The sequence below is a fragment of the Chiloscyllium plagiosum genome, unplaced genomic scaffold (genome assembly GCF_037043375.1).
Source record: "Chiloscyllium plagiosum isolate Xiang-an unplaced genomic scaffold, Cpla_swu_hap1 HiC_scaffold_14, whole genome shotgun sequence".
Taxonomy (NCBI): Eukaryota; Metazoa; Chordata; class Chondrichthyes; order Orectolobiformes; family Hemiscylliidae; genus Chiloscyllium; species Chiloscyllium plagiosum.
Genome location: NW_028270152.1, coordinates 27,643,984 through 27,659,206, shown reverse-complemented (window position 1 = coordinate 27,659,206; position 15,223 = coordinate 27,643,984). Strand labels below are relative to the sequence as shown.

The 15,223-nt window shown below is 42.8% G+C and overlaps 2 long non-coding RNA genes across 5 annotated transcripts in view; one reads left to right on the top strand and one right to left on the bottom strand.

Annotated features, from left to right (window-relative positions):
• Positions 1 to 11,448, top strand: part of LOC122558943 (uncharacterized) — a 61,607-nt gene extending 50,159 nt beyond the window's left edge. Inside the window, exon 3 of the long non-coding RNA XR_015759381.1 lies at positions 10,759 to 11,448. This is a non-coding gene — a long non-coding RNA (uncharacterized LOC122558943). The remainder of the gene's footprint in view (positions 1 to 10,758) is intronic.
• LOC122558940 (uncharacterized) overlaps positions 1 to 15,223 on the bottom strand; it is an 84,459-nt gene that overhangs the window by 17,869 nt on the left and 51,367 nt on the right. The gene's annotated exons all lie outside the window — the stretch shown is intronic.

The window sequence follows — 15,223 nt, the reverse complement described above, 5'->3', positions numbered from 1 at the left end:
GACTAGGCCATTCTGCCCTTCGAGCCAGCACCATCATTCATTATGATCATGGCTGATCATCCTCAATCAGTATCCTGTTTCTGCCTTATCCCCATAACCCTTGATTCCACTATCCTTAAGAGCTCTATCCAATGCTTTCTTGAAAGTATCCAGAGACCTGGCCCCCACAGCCTTCTGGGGCAGAGCATTCCACACACCCACCACTCTCTGGGTGAAGAGGTTTCTCCTCAACTCTGTTCTAAGTGGCCTACCCCTTATTTTTAAACTGTGTCCTCTGGTTTGGGAATCGCCCACCAGCGGAAACATGCTTCCTGCCTCCAGAGTGTCCCATCCTTTAATAGTCTTATACGTCTCAATCAGATCCCCTCTCAGCCTTCTAAACTCAAGTGCAAACAAGCCCACTCGCTCCAATCTTTCAGCGTAAGATAGTCCCACCATTCCGGGAACTGACCTTGTGAACCTACGCTGCACTCCTCAATAGCCAGAATGTCTTTCCTCAAATTTGGAGACCAAAACTGCGCACAATATTCCAGGTGCAGTCTCACCAGGGCCCTGTACAGCTGCAGAAGAATCTCTTTGCTTCTATACTCAATTCCTCTTGTTATGAAGGCCAGCATGCTATTAGCTTTCTTCACTGCCTGCTGTACCTGCATGCTTATCTTCATTGACTGATGTACAAGAACACCTAGATCTCACTGTACTGCCCCTTTACCTAACTTGACTCCATTTAGGTAGTAATCTGCCTTCCTGTTCTTGCCATCAAAGTGGATAACCACATATTTATCCACATTAAACTACATCTGCCATGCATCCGTCCACTCACCTAGCCTGTCCAGGTCACCCTGTATTCTCCTAATATCCTCCTCACATTTCACCCTGCCACCCAGCTTTGTGTCATCAGCAAATTTGCTAATATTCCTTTTAATACCTTCATCTATATCATTAATGTACATTGTAAAAAGCTGCGGTCCCAGCACTGATCCCTGCGGCACACCACTGGTCACTGCCTGCCATTCCGAAAGGGAGCCGTTTATCACTACTCTTTGTTTCCTGTCAGCCAACCAATTTTCAATCCATGTCAGTATTTTGTCCCTAATACCATGTGCCCTAACTTTGCTCACTAACCTCCTATGTGGGACTTTGTCAAAGGTTTTCTGAAAGTCCAGGTATACTACATCCACTGGATCTCCCTTGTCCATCTTCAGAGTTACATCCTCAAAAAATTCCAGGAGATTAGTCAAGCATGATTTCCCTTTCATAAATCCATGCTGACTCTGACCTATCCTGTTACTGCTATCCAGATGTGTCGTAATTTCGTCCTTTATAATTGACTCCAGCATTTTTCCCACCACTGAGGTCAGACTAACTAGTCTATAATTCCCTGCTTTCTCTCTCGCTCCTTTCTTAAAACGTGGGACAACATTAGCCACCCTCCAATCTGCAGGAACTGATTCTGAATCTATAGAACATTGAAAAATGATCACCAATGCATCCACGATTTCTAGAGCCAATTCCTTCAGTACCCTGGGATGCAGACCATCAGGTCCCGGGAACTCATCAGTCTTCAGACCTAACAGTCTCTCCAACACCATTTCCTGCCTAATATAAATTCCCTTCAGTTCAGGTCCTTTAGCCACTATTACATCTGGGAGATTGCTCATGTCTTCCCCAGTGAAGACAGATCTAAAGTACCAATTCAACTCTTCTGCCATTTCTTTGGTCCCCATAATAAATTCACCCGTTTCTGTCTTCAAGGGCCCAATTTTGGTCTTAACCATTTTTTTTTCTTTTCACATACCTAAAAAAGCCTTTACTATCCTCCTTTATATTTTTGGCCAGTTTACCTTCGTACCTTATTTTTTCTTTGCATATTTCCTTTTTAGCTATCCTCTGTTGTTCTTTAAAAGCTTCCTAGTCCTCCGATTTCCCACTTATCTTTGCTATGTTATGCTTTTTCCCTTTTGTCTTTATATGGTCCTTAACTTCCCTCGTCAGCCACAGCCACCCCTGCCTCCCCTAAGGATCTTTCTTCCTTTTTGGAATGAACTGATCCTGAATCTTCTGCATTACACCCAGAAATACCTGCCATTGTTGTTCCACTGCCATCCCTGCTGGGTATTGCACCATTGAACTTTGGCCAGCTACTTCTTCATAGCTCCATAGTTCCCCTTATTCAACTGAAATATTGTCACTTCCAATTCTACGCTCTCCCTTTCAAACTGCAGATTAAAGCTTATTGTATTGTGGTCACTACCTCCTAATGGCTCCTTTACCTCGAGGTCCCTGATCAAATCCAGTTTGTTGCACAACACCCGATCCAGAATTGCTTTCTCCCTGGTAGGCTCCAGCACAAGCTGAACTAAGAATCCATCTCGGAGGCACTCCACAAACTCTCTTTCTTGGGGTTCAGTACCATCCTGACTCTACCTGCATGTTGAAATCCCCCATAACAACTGTAGTAATATCTTTGCGACAGGCTAATTTCAGCTCCTTATTCAACTTACACACTACATCCAGGCTACTGTTTGGGGGCCTGTAGATAACTCCCATTAGGGTCTTTTTCCCCTTAGAGTTGCTCAGCTCTATCCATACTGACTCTGCATCCCCTGATTCTAGGTCCCCCCATGCAAGGGACTGAATATCATTCCTTACCAACAGAGCCACCCCACCCCCTTTGCCCGTCAGTCTGTCCTTACGATAGCACATATAGCCTTGAATATTCATTTCCCAGGCCCTGTCCACTTGAAGCCACGTCTCCATTATCCCCACAACATCGTAACTGCCAATTTCCAAATGAGCTTCAAGCTCTTCCATCTTATTTCTAATGCTTCATGCATTTATATATAATATTGTTAATTTGTTACTCCCCTCACCCTTCCTATCAATCCCTATTTCACTTGACCTTACGGCATGATCCTTTTTTGAGTTTTCTGCTCCATTGATTCCATTGTCTTTCTTGACTTCTCTTGTTCTAACTTTCCCTTTAACTTCCTTCTTAAACTTCCAGTTTGTCCCCCCCCCCGGCTATTTCGTGTAAACGCAGCTGTGTTGCAGTGGCAAACCTGCCTGCCAGAATGCTGATCCCCCACCTATTAAGGTGCAACCCGTCCCTCTTGTATAATTTATCCTTACCGCTAAACATACCCCAGTGATCCAAGAATTTAAATCCTTGCTTCCTGCACCAAGTTCCCCAGCCACATGTTCAAGTCCATTATCTCCCTGTTCCTGGCCTCTCCAGTCCGAGGAACTGGAAGCAAACCGGAGATAACCACTCTGGATGTCCTGCTTTTCAGCCTTCTTCCGAATTCTCCGAAGTCCCGCTGTAGAATGTCCCTCCTCTTCTTCCCGACGTCATTTGTGCTGACATGCACCACCACGTCTGGCTCTTCACCTTCGCCCTTAAGGATTTCCTGCACTCTGTCTGTGATGTCCTTAATCCTGGCACCAGGAAGGCAACACACCATCCTCAAATCCCGCCTTATGCCGCAGAAACCCCTTTCAGTCCCTCTCACTATGGAGTCCCCTATTACCACGGCTCTGTGTGATGTCTGACTCCTTGGTTCTGCCTCCATGCCAATTTCTGATTGGCAGACCTGACCGCCTCTCGGACTGGCAGTGACGTCTCTCTCTAAGGTTTCCAAGGGATTCAACCTGTTCCTGACAGGTACTTCCCCCGGGGTCTCTTGCACTTGTCTCATCTCTGCCTTCCTCATCGCCTTCTCCCTTCTACTCTCTTCTGGTATGCTCGGTGTAATAATCTCGCTGAAGGTCCTGTCCAGAAAGATCTCGTTCTCTCGGAAGAGCCTGAGGTCATCTAGTTCTTTCTTCAGTGCTGCAATATGCTCTGTCAGAAGCTGAACATGTACACACTTTCCACAGTTATACGAGCTAGTTACAAGGGTTGAAGTGGGTGACAGTGACTAAGGGAAGATGCTGGAGGCAACACTAAGAGCATGAGCCTTGGTGATGTGGATGAAGTAGTACAGAGAGCATGAATGTAAGGTATCAGAGCATAGGTGGTGGCACTTGCACTGGCGGAGTAGAGAATGCCAATGACCTTCTTGCTACATTGCAGGGCATTCCCTCAGACAGGTGACACTGCGCTTACCAAGCTATCTATTGTTGTGGCCTACAACTGCCAGGCCTGGAATAAGAAGACGTTCACAATCTGCAGCACCCCACCCATAAGAACCTCACACACAGTGGGGTGGCCTTGACCACCAGGTCTGAGCCAAATCCCAGGAACCATGTGGGCCACTACAGACTCACTGCACTCAATTGGGTGCATAGCGGCCTTTTAAAGCTGGTCCCAGCACCAGGAATGCTGGCTCATTGCAAGATAACCTGACAACAGAGAGTTGTTCCTTGTGGAATGAATGGTAGAATGAGGCTAGAATTGGGTGTGAGGGATGCCATGGTGCAGGGAAGGAAATTAACACAATGAGGTTTGTGAGATATGGAGAGACATGAACAAGAACATAGAATATAGAAAAGTACAGCACAGAACAGGCCCTTTGGCCCATGGTGTTGTGCAGAGGATTAATCCGAATGTAAAATTAAATAACTTAACCTATGCACCCCTCAATTCACTGCAATCCATGTGCATGTCCAGCAGTCGCTTAATTGTCCCCAATGACTCTGCTTCCACCACCACCGCTGGCAAAGCATTCCATGCATTCACAACTCTGCATAAAGTACCCTCCTCTGACATCCCCTCTATACTTTTCTCCTAATATATTTCTCCTAATATCATGCCAGTCAATCCTGCCCTGGGGAAAAGTATCTGGCTATTGACACTATCCATTCCTCTCATCATCTTATATACCTCAATCAGGTCACCTCTCTTCTTCCTTCTCTCCAGAAAGAAAAGTCCAATCTTAGTCAACCTTTCTTCATAAGACAAGTCCTCCAGTCCAGGCAGCATCCTGGTAAACCTTCTTTACACCCTTTCCAAAGCCTCTGTACCTTTCCTATAGTAGGGTAACCAGAACTGGACACAATATTCAAAGTGTGGTCTCACCAGGACTTGTAGAGCTGCAGCAAAACCTTGTGGCTCTTAAACCCGATTCCCCCTGTTAATGAAAGTCAAAACACCTTTCTTAACAACCCTATCCACTTGGATGGCAACTTTGAGGGATCTATATACTTGCACACCCAGATCCCTCTGTTCCTCCACACTGCCAAGAATCTTATTTTTAATCCTATATTCAGCATTCGAGTTCGACCTTCAAAAATGCATCACTTTGCATTTATCCAGGTTGAATTCCATCTGCCATTTCTCAGCCCAGCTCTGCATCCTGTCTATGTTGTGCTGCAGCCTACAGTAGCCCTCGATACTATCAATGACACCTCCAACCTTTGTGCCATCTGCAAATTTACTCACTGACCCCTCAATCTCTTCATCCAAGTCATTTATAAAAAATACAAAGAGCAGAGGCTGAAGAACAGAGCCCTGTGGGATACCACTCAACACTGACGTCCAGGCAGAATACTTTCCATCTACAACTATTCTCTGCCTTCTGTCAGCCAACCAATTTGAATCCATGTAGCCAAGTCTCCCTGTACCCCATATTTCCTGACGTTATGGATGAGCCTACCATGGGGAACCTTATCGAATGCCTTGCTGAAGTCCATATGCACCACATTCACTGCTTTACCTTCATTGACCTGTCTTGTCACCTCCTCAAAGGACTCAATAAGATTTGTGAGGCATGACCTGCCCCTCACAAAGCCATGCTGACTGCCTTTAATCACGCTATGCTTTGCCAAATAGTCATAGATCCTATCCCTCAGAATTCTTTCCAAAACCTTGCTGACCACAGACGGAAGACTGACTGGTCTGTAATTGCCAGGGATTTTCCTATTACCCTTCTTGAAAAGAGGAACAACATTCGCCTCCTTACAATCCTCCAGTATGACTCCTATGGAGAGTGAGGAGGCAAAGATCTTCGTCAGCGGCTTAGCAACCTCCTTTCTCACTTTCCGGAGCAGCCTCGGATAAATCTGGTCTGGCCCTGGAGACTTATCAATCTTAATGTTCGCCAAAATTTCTAGCACATCAACTTCATCAATCTTGATCTGTTTAAGCTTGTATCCCAGCTCCTCAAAGTTCTTATTCACAAGGTCCCTTTCCTTAATGAAAACTGAAGCAGAAAACCCATTTAGGGCTTCCCCTATCTGCTCAGACTCAACGCTATCCCTGACCAGCCCTATCTTCTCCCTGATCATTCTTTTATTCCTCATGTATAAGTAAAATGCCTTTGGGTTCTCCCTAATCCTTTTTGCCAAGCCTTTTTTGTGCCTCCTCCTGGCTCTCCTCAGTCCATTTCTGAGCTCCTTTCTAGCAAGCCTATAATCCTCTAACTGCTCCCTCACCACCAGACGCCTGGAGGAAGAACGCCTCATCTTCTGCCTCGGAACACTTCAACCCCAGGGCATCAATTTGGACTTCAACAGTTTCTTCATTTCCCCTTCCCCCACCTCACCCCAGTTCCAAACTTCCAGCTCAGCACTGTCCCCATGACTTGTCCTACCTGCCTATCTTCTTTTCCACCTATTCACTCCACCCTCCTCCCTGACCTATCACCTTCATCCCCTCCCCCACTCACCTATTGTACTCTATGCTACTTTCTCCCCACCCCCCACCCTCCTCTAGCTTATGTCTCCACCCTTCAGGCTCTCTGCCTTTATTCCTGATGAAGGGCTTTTGCCCAACACGTCGATTTTACTGCTCCTCGGATGCTGTCTGAACTGCTGTGCTCTTCCAGCACCACTAATCCGGAAGCTCCTCTGATCTTGTCAGCCAAGGTTCCTTAATCTTACCCCTTCTTACCTTTCTCAGAGAAACAAATTTGTGCAAATTTGTGCATCACTCGCAACAACTACTCCTTAAACAGTCTCCACATGTCTACTGTGCCCTCTCTGTGGAACAATTGCTCCCAGTCTGTATTTCTCAACCCCTGTCTGATAGAATCATAATTTCCTTTTCCCCAATTATATATCTTCCGTCGGTAACTGCTCCTTTCCAGCCCTGTGGTGGGAAACTCACTGTGAAACTGGACGAAACTCACACTTAGTCATAAAATGTTAACATTCAGCGCGTTTTGTAACCGTGTTGCCTAACTTCACACACGATCACTTAAATGAGATACCAGAAGGCTGGAATAATGTGAAGGCATGAGTCATTGCTCCCAGGGATGAGGAAAAGTTATAAAGTGACATGGCAATTTGAAACTGGAAATGATCTGAAGGTCTATTTTGCACATAATCCCTTCGAGACCATGAAATGAAGATTTGTACTGACTATTGCTTGAGCTTCTCTTCTAATGAAACATTGAGTTCAAAGCATGCAACACAGTGCTGAGATAATCACATCCTCAAGGCAGAGAAACTGCGGAGCAAAGCAAAGTATTGCACAAGCCTCAGATCAGCATCAATCAGCAGGTCATTGCACACAATGAAGAGTCTATGTTTTAGATGCAATCAAGTATTGAATCATTGGCTACCCTGGTGCAGTATGTTTTGGCAACTGTTGTTCTAAGAGGGACTTTGGCAAGTTTTGAGAAGTAGTATCTAATATTGTGAAGTATCATTGACATCACTGAGCTTGTTTTTTTCAAATAAAATCAAGGTTTATATCAATAATTGGTCTGCAGTTTCCCTTTGGTTTGAAGAATTTAAACATTTCAAGATTAACTTTGCTGGCCCAATGAACACGATATTCTAACATTGTCGAGTGGTCCAATTTCCATCTTTGAAAGCAGGAGATGTCTGAGAAGAATATTGATGGATCTGAAGAACTGATTCCTTTAGTGTAAAGGTGTTTTTCTGAAATCATAGAACCATACACTTGGCCTATTGAATCCACACTGACCCTGCAAAGAGCATCCCACCCAGACCCACTCCTGACTCTGTCCCTGTACTCCCATGTTTCCAATGGCTAATCCACCCAGCCTGCACATTCCTGTACACTATGGGCAATTTATTATGGCCAATCCACCTAATTTGCAAATCTTTGGACTGTGGGAAGAAACCAGAGCCCCCGAAGGAAACCCATGTGGAGAGTATGCAAACTCCGCACAGTCTCCTGAGGGTGAAATCGAACACAGGTCTATGGTGCTGTGAGGCAGCAGTGCTAACCACTGAGCCACCATGTTACCCCACTGTGCTTTTGACTGTTTTTTTTAAACCAGTGATCATGATGTGATTAGGTCTAGTTACCTACAAAATGTCTCAATCTCCCCCTTGATCAGTAGATAGGCAGCAAAGGGACTCAAATGATAGGAGCGGCATGACTAGAATTTTGCAGCAAGGAATCCGAAAAGACTCGCCTTATCTGGTCCCTTCGCCCAGCTGGCAACTTGTTTTGCTGTTTGTCTAAAAATGGTAGTGTGAGGAATTTATAACAACAGCATTCAGTTTGAACCTATAGGTGCTAATTACAGAAACAAACACCTCAGGTTTATTTCAGACATTAAGGAACACCCACACATCCAAACTGATCTTAGTATGCATTAACCACATGTTTTCTTGCTGCTGGATATGTTCAACATTGGTTTCAATTCTCTTGCCAATGCTTTGGGCAGGACGTGGCATGATATTCTGTCCTACCACAGGCAAAGTCTGTGGGAAACCCTGCCCTGGTCTTCCCTGTTCTGAACAGCCACTCTGACACTGTAGGGGGCATTGTCTGGTGATGGGGCTTCTCTCATTTGGAGGGTGGGGTTTGGGGATGGTGAGATGGTGTGGGGGCAAAATAGTGTGGTGAAAGAGAACCCCATCACCAACCAATCTGACTGAATCCAGTCAGAAACCAAAGAGTAGGGAACTGAATGAAAGGTAAGTGGATGCAACTTACAGTGGTGCCAAAACAAGGGCAGCAAAGGGCTGAGGGTGGGGGAGTGTTGTTGGGGGTGGGTTGGATGGGGACACAATAGCAGCAGGACATAAAGTGGAGGAGGGGGTGAATTGTGGAAGTGAGACCGGGTGGGGTGAAGTCAGACCTTCCCCAGGCTATTCCTGTACTGGCATCCAAGGTTAGAGCAGCATAACCAGTCAGTCTCCCACACATCCCCATTAGACGTTATCAGATTAACAAAGTAAAGAGAAGAAACCCCTCAGCAGTGAAGAATCATTTTGAACTGATTTTGGGAGAATTGAGTCCAAAGGCGTGCAGGTTAAATGGATTGGGCATGCTAAGTTGCCCAGGGATGTGCAGGTTAAGTGCATTAGTCATGGGCGAAAGTGAAGACTGCAGATGCTGGAGATCAGAGCCAAGATTGGAGTGGTGCTGGAAAAGCACGGCAGGTCAGGCAGCATCCGAAGAGCAGGAAAATCAACATTTCGGGCAAAAGCCCTTCATCAGGAATTAGTTGTGGGAAATGCAGGGTTACAGGGATAGGGTAGGAGGTTTGGTCTGGTTGGGATGCTCTTTGGAGAGGCCGGTGTGGATTTGATGGGCAGAATGGCCAGCTTCCACACTGCAGGGCTTCTATGATTTTATGACAGTGTACCTTATAGCTATGGTGTGCATTTTTCAGTTTTATGAAAACAAAAGTAGAGGCTAGTACAATTGCAACATTTAAGAGGCATTTGGATGGGTATATGAATAAGAAAGGTTTGGAGGGATATGGGCCGGGTGCTGGCAGGTGGGACTAGATTGGGTTGGGATATCTTGTTGGTATGGACGGGTTGGACCCAAGGGTCTGTTTCCATGCTGTACATCTCTATGACCTTGAATATTTTATGCAATTATTTCAAATTAGTAGGTTTACCACAGCCTCCTCTCTCCCCAAGTCTCTGACCTCATAAATGACCAGTGACTTAACTGGGTTAAAAGTCTGCTGCTTGAAGACAAGATAATCAGGCATAGTTTGTCACCACACTGAAACCTTGGTAAATCTTTGATTTTCAAATGGTCTGGCATCAAAGTCTTTGTTGAAGGTTTATTTCCCTTGGAGGGTCTAATTTCTTCAAATCATGTCAGAGAAGCTGGTTGTGTTTTTGAAAGAATTAATCTTGTTCTTTTATTGTTGTAATGAGGTATGTGATCCTTCAGTGCTTGTTGTATTATTTTGGATAACAACATCATTTTATCGAGTTCAATACAAGACTATGAGCTGATTCTTCTAAATAGTTGAATTGATTAAGAGTTTATTCCTAACTCCTGCTGTTTGTGATGTCCAGGATATCTGATGATCAGATTTTGAAGATTTCTCTGCGATTGAAAGACAGTTGAATAATTCCTCCAAGCCTGTGACAATATCTTCTGATCGTTCAGGTGTCAGGAGTAACATAATTCATCTCAAGTAGTGTATTTTTTTCTCTTGGGTTCAGCAAAACATTTCAAAGACCCATGAAGTCTTCCTCTTGTTGAGTAAAGAAATGTTGATTAGTATTCAGCTTCCAGCTGATTGAAGTATTTCAGCATACTGTAGAATCTTAAAACCAAAGCATGAGTTTCTCTTCAGAAGTGAGAAGTGCCAGTCTCTGATGGTGTACAACATCTCCAAACAGCATTGGTCTCTGAATTTTAAGACTGCTTGCTGCATTCCTTTTGATTTAAGTAATGTTCTGTCTGCATTATCAGTAGCTTCATTTTCACCAGCCAAGAGATTTTCTCAGCTGATATAATAATGACCTCCTCAGTGTCAAGGTTGAAACTAGTTTGATGACCAGTAACCTGTGTGATCTGTGTCATACCTGGTTCAGATGAGACACCTATTACCCCACTGATCTATTGATTTTTATCTTCCAAAGGTGATATATGAATGGATAATAACGTGTGCTAATAAAGGTAGTCCTTGTTACACTGGGTTTTCTTCCAAAGATCTTTGCTGTAAGATGTTAACCTCTTTGTGCAGGTGAGAATAACTTGTTTGGTGGGTCAGCAGTTTTTTTTATCTTTGTACTTTCTGTGGAATTGTTTCCCTTTCCTGCATTAGTGTGATCTATATTGTATGAATTGCTTCTTCCACATTGTCCAATTTAATTCTGTATCTGAGGGTTTTGTGATTTTAAATCTGCTTAGAGTTATAATATCTTTCTTCATTGTCATTACAGTTAACCATCATTGCGTCACTTATTTAAATGATTTCCTTGAAAGCTGTTGCAGGAATTTTCTAATTTTTTATGAAGACATAGCTGATTTAATTATTCAGTGTTTTGCATTTTCTTCAGGAAGAATTCCACAGCTTGTCCTGTTTTTAAAATGACCAGATATAGAAGACGATTTGCAATAAGACTTTATCAATAAGAACTCTGGCGTCTTCATGAAGATTTTTCAGCCTCTATTTTCTTAAGTTACTTTTCAGAAATGTTTCTTAATTTCTGTAACAATTGAAAAGGTTTAAAATATTTCAAAATTATTTTTGTTTTGCTGTTTTAATTGTTCAAATATTATTGAAGTACTTTAAAGAATAAATACTATCTCCAAAGATAGAGAAGGACATTGAACTGGGTGATGTTTTCCTGATGATTTGGAGTTTTCATACACTTTTATTAAGAGATAATGGACAGTTCACACCCTTTCAGAATTTACTCTAAGCGTTTGGTGCTATTTTACATTGAAAAGGCATAGTGTTGCACTGATAATGGTCCTTAAATAAATGTTTTCAGTCAAACAATAAAAAAAAGTTTTGCCCTTCAGAAAAAAATGGAGCTAAATGTTTTCATCTATTGCCTGCCAATTTCAAGGAGTTTAATGAAGGGTTTGCCTTTGTGAACCTGTCAACTTTTCTCACCTATACGGCACCACGCATCTTATGAATTGTATGACTAGCTTCCCCCAACCTCTTGTTGAATAGTGTGCTCACAGAGGCAGAACTGCCATTGCTGTTAGAATGTTATTAACATCACATCTAAACCCCAAGTATGAACAAGATCAAATGCTAAAAGCGAGGAACTATTGGACGTCCTGGTGGATGGGTTGATGGAAAAGAGGGCTGCATTTTTCCCTTGGGACTGCGAGAGGAGAGCATAACATCAAATATTTCCAGCCTGGTCAAGGATAGCAATCCCTCTGTCAATGTGGTGACCATAATGCAGAGAAATACACAAAAATGCTGCAAGTTAGTCAATCACCTTCTGTGCTGTAAAATGCCAGTATTTTCTCATTGCCTGAAGAAGGGCCTGTGCCCGAAACGTCGAATCTCCTGTTCCCTGGATGCTGCCTGACCTGCTGTGCTGTTCCAGCAATAAAGTTTCATCATTGCTAGCTCACACTCACTCTGACTCTACCGTCGTACACATTTTCCTCCAAAGGTCATAGCCTACCATTCTCACTGTTGCATGCAGCATCTTCGCTCAACCACTCACATGGACTTCATCCTCCCAAAGTATTAAGCCTTCCTCCTTTCTTCCCAGTCACTCCCTTGGAACACCTCATCACCTTTCCTACTCCTGCACTAACACCAACAGCTCATTCCAGCCATTTTCATCTCACTCAATCCCAACCTTTGTCTCTTTGCAGGAGAAAGATTCTCAACATATGGCTAGAAGAGCAAAGATGGGTGTTAATATGGCCACTCTTTTCAAAGAGAATCTTCTTGAGTTAGTGGGAGAGGACAGAGAGCACATTTGATTGGAAATCAAAAACTCCACATTCCATCAGCCAAATAAGCTTCAATGTGCTGTGCTGCAGTGCTCTCCCATTCTCACCATGCCGAAAATATTCATAGCATGCTCAGATTTCTACCTCAATTCTACAGGCACCAGCTGCTGCCACACTTCCTCAATCCTGAAGAGAGCAGCCACACTGAACATCAGTTTCTTCTTCACCTCTGAGGAAGAACCCAATATCACCTCAGATGATGTACTGCAAGACTGTCTTCTCCACCCTCCACCTCAAAGCCTTTCACCTCAGTGCATACCTTAACTTATTAGACTCGAAAGCGTAATCTGGTTGGCACCTCGCTAGCAAATCTTTACATCCTGGTGGGCAGAACTTGCCTTGTTGGTCAACACTTTCAGGTCCTAATTGTCTGATACAATTGATCATTTATAAAAGTTCCAAATATGTGCTTACTTCTGCAAAATGTTCTCGTTAGATGTCTGTTATTCAACTAGTCCCAATCATACCATGTCTGTTAACTTTAATTGTTGTCTTATTTTGTTTTGCTTATGAGTCTTAATTCTCAAATAAAATCAATCCCTTTCTTGAATAATTTAATGGCTGAGCATGCACAGCCGCTTTGGATAGAGAATTCCAATGATCCCAACCTTCTAAGTGAAGGACTGTTTTCTTGTTTCCATTCTAAATGGCCAACCCCTTATTCTGTGATGAAGACTCTCAGATTTCCCCGACAAATAAAATGTTCTTTGAGCATCTATCCTATTGATTCCTTTAGGAATTATGTTCCTAAACATAATGAATATATGTTTCATTCTTCTAAGGTCCAGAGATTTAGTCCCAATGTGTTCCACAACTCGTCATAGGACAATCCTCTCATGCAGGGGTATAGTCTAGTGGAGCTTTGTTACACACCTTCTGATATTAATACATCTTTCTGTATAAGGAGGCTAAGATTGTACACAGGACTCAAACTGTAGTCTCACCCTAGCCCAGTACAATTCTGGTAAGACTTCTTCATACTTCTAAACTTTTTGAAAAAAAAAGGTTAACATGCCATTTGGTTACCTAACTGAACTCTGTGCCTCCATGTTAATTCCATTTAATCATATCATCCAGTTCTCTCTGAATATCAACATTTCCCAGTCTCTCATCATAATGTTCCACAGAGCAGAACTTTATCATTACTCATGGGTTTACAAGGTTCACTGGTTCCATATCCCTTCCTCTGATCTTTGATCAGCACAGGAGCACTGTGAATTTTAACACAACCCATTTTTCACTTGGTGTGCACATCACACTAAATGTATGTAGTGAAAATGAAAGTAAAAACTGAATTAAGAAGACTTGAGGCAACACGAACATGCAATTTTTAATTGCTGGGGGATTCTTCCTCTAATGCAATTGTCACTATTCTGGTTTCAATTGTTCAGTGATTTTACGGTGCTCTGGAATTACAGAAAACCAGAATATTCCTGCTGCTTGTGAATTTGAATTTAGAATTGGGTGTCCAAACAGTCAAAGTCCTCTTATAGTGTGCTGTATAACCAAATCACCAGTCTAATGCCAAAAATATCCTCCACTTTTGATTGCTGTTTCTGGTACATAATGGTGCTCCAGTGTGAAAAATCACACAACAACCACATTATAGTCCAATAGGTATATTTGGAAGCACTAGCTTTCGGAGCACTTGATGAAGGAGCAGCACTCCGAAGGCTAATCCTTCAAAATAAACCTGTTGGACTATAACCTGGTGTTGTGTGATTTTTAACTTTGTACACCCCAGTCCAATATTGGCACCTCCAAATCATGATGCTCCATGACTTAACATGGTATAACACCACTTGCACACTGAATGATGAATTCATTTTTTCACCATAGACTCAAGTTTCTGACACCTTTTGTTTCTCAATTTAAAAGTTCATAATTTTCAGGACTGCTTAGGAATTTATTTCATTACAAGAGGGAAAGGTTTTATTGAAACCTTCACAATGAAACGCTTTATGATATTTCCCCAGAAAACAAGATAATTTTTATTACCATTAATGTGCAGGTTAATCTAGGCTTGAAGATTAACAATGTCTTCTGAAACTGAGGTGAAATCAAGAATCAAAACACTGTACTCATGCTGTTATCACCAGAATAGTCCATTACATTCACATAACTCATTTGTTTCGAAGTTTTTTTAATGATTTTAAACACCTCCCCCACCCTACAAATGGAAAAATTCACTTGCAGATAGTCAGATGTGGAAAGTATGGATTCAGTGCTTCCAACTTTGGGCCTTCCATATGGGTGCTGTATTATGCATAATAGCTAGTCAAAAATGTTTGGCTTGAGGAGATCTGATAACCTCCACAAGTGTTCCATAGTTGCAGAAATTCTGAAGGACTACTCCTTTCTGCAATGCACCATGATACTATTAACAGAAAAGGCAAGAATAAATCTTGCACTTTCTGTCAATTTGGATTTAATTATGAATTTGCAAAGCCAGCAGTGCAGCTCACAGCTACTGACTTGCCCATGTGTAAATGCAGGTACCACTCTCAAGAAAAATTCTGAAGAAAATAGGCAATACGAATACAAAACCTGGCTTCTATACAATTTTACATATAGTATTTAAAGATATTCCTCCAGAATGCCAATTACAGCAAG